This window comes from Thunnus thynnus, chromosome 1 (assembly GCF_963924715.1).
Source record: "Thunnus thynnus chromosome 1, fThuThy2.1, whole genome shotgun sequence".
NCBI classification, from domain to species: Eukaryota; Metazoa; Chordata; class Actinopteri; order Scombriformes; family Scombridae; genus Thunnus; species Thunnus thynnus.
Window position 1 is genome coordinate 17,212,037 of NC_089517.1, and position 5,426 is coordinate 17,217,462.

Here is a 5,426-nt window from a genome sequence, read left to right on the forward strand (position 1 = left end):
ATGGTCAACACCTCAGTGGAGAAAAGCGGACACAAGCCTTTGATATCTTAAAGCTGAAAATGTTTATCGAAGCACTTGATCAAGCGGAGAACTGAAACATTGAACATCGAAGTCATCTGCAACTTGGATGCCGTCTCTTTCCGTTCTGCCCCCTGAGGGTCTGACCCTTAGTCTTTAACCTAAGCAGATCAGCCTACAATATGAAAAATCAGTCTAATTGGTTCACTAGTTTCTAAACAAGGAACTACATTTTACCTGTGTCAGTTCAGGTCACGTTTCATGGACCTTCAGGTCACTGTCAGCACATTCTGGTTTGAATGTCTGATTGTGTCAATAGAATCTACGCATTCACCTATCTGTGTTGTCTAGGAAAGCCTCCTCCGACTTTGGTGACCATGGCAATGCTGATTTACCTTTATTAGAGAGGTTTCCGCTTTCCCCAAAACATCACAGACAGCTGGAGTCTCAAGGAGAGGAGAGAATGTCTCCTTCCTGCATAAGATTTACAGTGTGACCTCAAGGCCCAGGCTTGACCCAATGTAATCCAATTTGTAACCCCTAAAGATGGAAAATTCCATAACACTTTTAAAAGTAATTAGCGTCCCGCTAGCCTTAAAGGAAAATTCTGGTTTATTTGAACCTGATGTATTTCCCATAAATGTATCCATTGTGGCTCTATGTGTCACGCTAATTTTGCTCTCTCCAACTCTGTTATAGAGATTTAGGGTAAAGCCACAAAAAGATGTGTATCCCACAAGTGGCAACCTCTGGGGCTGAAAAATGAAGCACATGTGGAGGTGCCAAAAACTGCAGTTCCTTGAATAGCCACTTGAGGCTGGCTCCAAAATCAAGTCAATTCCCATTGACCCCATGTTAAAACCAACTTTACAGCAGAAGTAAACATGTTTACAGCCTGGTACAAAAAACGGTTTTGGTCTCTATAGCTAATTTTCCTGTGCATGACAATTGTACAGGGGGGTGAATTTTTATATAACTCACCCGTTTAAGTTTTATTAAGGCTTAAAGCTATGCATAATCAAGGGTGTGGCTGCTTTGAGTGATGGGTGGGTGCTGGCACAGGCAAGTCACCACCATGGCAACAATGTTGGTTAGGTAACGTTACCATTGCATAACCCCGGATTCATGGAGTATAGGCGTAGCTGTAGCCGTTGCTGTTTCAATGTGTTTTCAGTTCATGAAAGTTAATTGTAACATTTTGGTCGCCTAAATGTTCAGCGTTTGGTTGTACTAAAAGATTCTCTAAGGAGTCGGATGCTCCGTTTTTTAAGTACATACATTTTGTTCTAATGGTTTTAAGCCTGTTTTTGCTAGCGGAAATTTGCATTAGCATTAGCCATAGACTGTAAATGCGCCATGCTGATCAAGCTAGCAGCTAGCGTTAGGGTCAGCTCCACCCTCTCATCCAAATAAGGTCACTTCTGGCTCCAAAAATCCATGATGGCCATAGTCAAAATGCAAACTGGAGCAAGAGGGTCTATCTGCAAACTCTTAGTATATACATGACACACCCACTTTACTACATGACACACCCACATGGTTAGATTTAGGCATGAGCAGTGAAATGGTTAGGGTTAGAGGTAGGGTTAGGGGTCAGGGGAGTGTGTCGTGTAGCATGTTGTTACTGTGACAACAACAGGGGGTGTGTGTTGTGTAGTAAAGTGGGTGTTTCATGTAGTAAAGTGGGTGTGTCATGTAGGTCTGCAAGACAGCACATAGACCCTTCTCTACTCAAGGCGTTAAGGAGTCCAGACCATTATTTTTTACAGTCTATGGTATCACACAAAATGATGATCATCGGAGCAAGCTGCTGAGACTGCTACATCTGTCCACATAAAGTGAATTTGGTTTTTACATGAATCGCCTCAATTTTTTTTTTCTGAGTCTCAACGAAAGTTAATACAGAAACTAGCTGCCTGTAGCAGCCATTATGGCCAACTGCAGCTGCAGCTGGAGAGAGCAAAATTAGCATGACACATAGAGCCACTAATGGCCATCTTTATGGGAAATACATCAGGTTCAAATAAACCGGAATTTTCCTTGACGCTAGCTGTCCTAGCATTAACATAACAGGCTATACGTTCGTAGTATAGACAGTCTATTGTTTGTAGCGGTTATTGTTACAGCTAGCAGTAGCGTTAACTGTATTGGGAATATAGCGTAATTAGCTTGTCTTGTACAGAATGCAAAGCCATTTGAGTCAAATTTTTGAATTTGGGTTTATAAATAAAACTTAACTCACACATGTTGAAATTTAACTACCATGCTAAACGTTAATGTACATGCTAACTGATGATGTATACCAGTATACTTCATTAGAAGAGCATATGGTCAAAGTTAGCGTTTGACAACTCCTATCATCCTTCACACATCACCCACAAAGTCCCACCACTTTCTTTTTTAAGGTTACCTCTCAGCAGTAGATGTAAAGGTGGATAAGATTCTCATTGATCCTTTGCTGTAAGCCTACAAGATTTCACAACTATTGAATTGATCATGTTTATTATGACAAAAGTAGAGGGATAAAGGTGTGCTGTCAATGTAGTTTTCTATTTGTGATCTGTGCTACAAAACAGGTGCATTAAATTCCAACTGAAATTGGACAAAACTGAAAAAAAAAACACATTTAATCATCCCTCTTTGCAGTCAAAAATAATGCCAAGTGTTTTGTTAATAGTTTTGTAGTGTTTGTATGCCATTTAATCTGCTGCAGCTGAGCAGCTAATTAGCTATCTAGTTAATTAGCATTCCAGCTATAATTATTAATTGATTTGCTGTATCGAAATAAGGACTCCATCTACATAAGCGGATGATAGAAAGATATTTCATCGAAAAAATATAAATTTCTCCCTTTTGGTTTCGGATTCTTTCCTCAAAAGGAAAACACAGGACAAGTGATTTACAGAGCAGATATTTATGTTGTAGTAGACAAAAAAGGCAGTCTCATTCAAGTTGGACTTTATAGGAAATAAGAGCACATCCTATAGGATAAGGTACCTTTATATTAACACTATTTAAAGTCTAAAGTATCTAATATATTGAACTGTACAGTATATGAACAAGTATATAAGTACAGATAATAAAAGATACAAGATATAAAACAAATCAATTAAAACAGGTAAAAACAGAAGTTAAGTGGTTTGTGATCAGAGATTTAAATTGGCCAAGGGTTACTAAAGTATTAATTCTTAAGGGTGCTTTGTAAGGAGTTCCAGGTGGTTGGGGCATAAAAACAAAAAGCAGATCTTCCAAGCTCAGTACATACATTTGCAGTGGACTTGCAGTGAAAGCCAGTCATCAGATGTAGTATGATATGGTCCAGAGGACCAGTCGAGCATAGATGTGATCTAAGGTGGCAGCTTCCCAATAAGGGCCTTGTAGATAAACAAATACATATGCCTATCACGTCTCTCAATCAGAGATGACCACCCAGTTTTTTTTGTACAGGATGCAATGATGAGTGCTATAAATAAATAAATATAAATAAATAAGAGCAGAATGATAAACAGCATCCAAGGGCTTTAGAGTAGAGGCAGAGGCATGCCTATAAATCACAACACCATAATCCATGACAAAGAGAAAAACAGTGTCAGCAATCTTTTTCCTTCAAAACATTGGGAAGTTAGTTATACTTCTATATCAAAAAACAAATGTTTGTCATAATTTGTTAACAAGATTGTTTATATGAAATTTTAATGTGAATTTGTCAATTTCTCAATAATGGTTGCTTGTACAGTGGAAATATGAAAGTTTTTGTTATTGTTAACTCAATTCAACTTAACTTCAACTTAATTTTATGTGCATTCAATACAAGTTTAAGATCATTAAGTGCAAAGGAATGTTGCAGGGTTTTTTTTAGCTGATCAGAGTCTGCAATACAATAAAATATTATATCATCCATATATAAACGTTCATCGCTGTTAGTTAAAGACGCAAAATATTATTAATATGAATTGTAAAAAGAACTGGAGAGAGAACCTTGTGGAACACTCTTAGTTACTGGTAAAAACTTGGAATTAATAGTTCCCAAGTTCACTGACTGCTGCCGATCAGACAGACATCTAAATTGCTATTACTAGATTTTTACCACTTTCCAAAATTTTGCAGGGTTTGAATCACTCTCAGAACTCATGAGTTATCTGTCTGACAATAATTTAGCCTCTGGGGGCAACGGGGGTTCCGGTGTAGCCAGCGGATATCTGGGCCAAGACTTCCTCTTCCATGCACCAGTCATTGTTTACAGTCTCATTAGCAACTTGAGATGGTACAGATGACATTTTGGCTGATCTCTATAAACAGATATATGCATATGAATGCAGATGCATTTTTAAAAAGATAACCAAAGCCCAATCAAATGTGATTGGTCAATACAACTCGGACTACCAACGGAAACCAAAATGCATCCGGTGCTAAAATCTTACAGATTCTGCATTCATATTCAGATATCTGTTTATACAGATAAGGTTTGAATAAGATAAGTTCAAATAATAATCAGATTTTGCCTTTCTCACAAGGGACGTGCATTTACTTCTAATCTTTCTAAAGAGACCCAATGGGATGCCTCTTTAGTGCGTCTAGTAAGGGACCAAGCTTTGTTTCTTGCCATGAATAAGGTTGATAGTTCAAGGGAAAACCATGGACTAGATCTGTTTTTCACTCTAATCTTTTTAAAAAGTGCATGCTTATTTACAACAGACAGGAACGTTTTCTGACAAATTCTAAAGCTAATTCAACATCAGGAATTCCAGATGTAAGATGAATGTTGCTATCCTAGAGGTCATTTAGAAAAGCTTCTTAGATATCTCTTAACTATGATTCGTGATAAAGTTCTCTTCAAGTGTGTGTTCCTAATACATGCAACAGGACACTATTCACTAATTCCTAAATCGAAAACACCACTTACAATGATTTGGCCACTCCTGTTAGAAATATTGAATCAATTAGAGCAGATCTTAGAGGGTTCTTCAGATTAGGCCTGGTGGGTTCCTTGATCAATTGAGATAAAATGAGGCTAGAAGAAACCTCCTTTAAATAGTCAGAAGCAACAGTCAACCAATCAATGTAAAAATCTCCCAGAACTCTCATTTCTCAGTTGGTATACTGAGAGAGTAACTCTGCCTGATAATCAATAGACCTAGTATCAGCTGAAGGACGTCTATAAATCCCAATTACAACAATGGAATTGTTAGACCCACTATTGTCTTTAGGGCAATGAATTCAAAATATTTGGGCACAGTAACAGCATGTAGATTACCATGCCCCTACCAATTCTGTCAATTCTAAAAACATTGTAATCAACTAAGGCTACCTCAGAATCACTAATGCTATTTTAAGCCATGTTTCTGAAAGAGCCAAAATATCTGGATCTGCTTGAGAGACTAATAGATGTAAGTAATCAAGTTTCTGAT